At 35.2% G+C, this 1,098-nt stretch overlaps 1 long non-coding RNA gene across 1 annotated transcript; it reads left to right on the top strand.

Annotated features, from left to right (window-relative positions):
• Positions 1–369, top strand: LOC124893885. Its single transcript, XR_007050932.1, has 2 exons — positions 1–32; positions 120–369. It is a non-coding gene; the product is annotated as an uncharacterized LOC124893885 (long non-coding RNA).
• Positions 370–1,098: the final 729 nt, after the last annotated feature.

Raw genomic sequence — 1,098 nt, 5'->3', positions numbered from 1 at the left:
AGCAAAGTGGGACGCATGGAAGGCTGTTGAAGGTATGTGATCTAACAATGGTTCAGATTGACTTCCTTTTCCTTGGCTGTATGAGAAGCACAACTAACTGCACTGTGCATTTATGGCAGGAAAATCCACCGATGAAGCTATGAACGACTACATTTCCAAGGTGAAACAGTTGCTGGAAGAAGCTGCTGCTTCAGCTTAAGGCTCTGTGTCTATATTGGACTATGTAATCTTATTTTCCAGTGGCTGGTCTGATTTTAGTGTTACAGCAGGTGTTTGCTTTTCCAGGCTGAAAAACAATGCTGCTATAAGCATGTTTGAACCTTATGTTAATAAAAAGCAAAAAGAAGTTTGAATTTGGTTTTCTTTTTATTGAGTGATTGACAACTTGGTTAAAACCTGATTGGACTTCTTGATTTTCAGAGTAGCTTTCTAGTTCCTTTTGTTTTGATGGATGAGGCCAGTACTGCCCACCAAGAACATGAGGAAAATCTACCTAATGCTTTCAGCATTTATTTGATTGTTTGAAATTATAAAGGCCAGTGGTTTGACTTTGAAAAGCATAAATTCAACTCTAAAGGTAACATGAAAAGTCTTACCTAAAAATACCTGATAATTCAATAGGTCTATGATACCAAGTGTTTCAACTAGTAATAGGGAAGAGGACTTCAAATTCATTTAAAGTAGCCTTTTGAAGAAAATCTGTATACGTTAGAAATTTCAGAAATCAGATCGTCTTGTCTTGAATTGGTGGTCTATGGTAACAACATTCTCATCATACCTTTGTGGAAATACAGTGGGTATGTTATTATTGTATCCTAGTTTAATAAAACGTTTCCTCCTGATTGAGATGTACAAAAGTATCGGTCGGTTCTATAATAATTACTTAATCTTGAAATTTCAATTATGAGAAGTAAATTTTAACAAAGTGAATTCACAAGTTTCACCAACTTCAAACAAAAATGTATAAAATTTGGATTGTCAAGCCAAAATTCAAATAAAAATGTCTGAAGTTTGCGACTACCTAACCAAGGTCCAGACAAATTTGTCTAAACGTCCAGACTTGTCAAGATATACTTCAAACGAAAACCAGCCAAAGCC

The sequence above is a fragment of the Capsicum annuum genome, unplaced genomic scaffold, assembly GCF_002878395.1.
Source record: "Capsicum annuum cultivar UCD-10X-F1 unplaced genomic scaffold, UCD10Xv1.1 ctg66818, whole genome shotgun sequence".
Lineage (NCBI taxonomy): Eukaryota > Viridiplantae > Streptophyta > Magnoliopsida > Solanales > Solanaceae > Capsicum > Capsicum annuum.
This window is presented reverse-complemented; position numbering and strand designations above follow the sequence as displayed.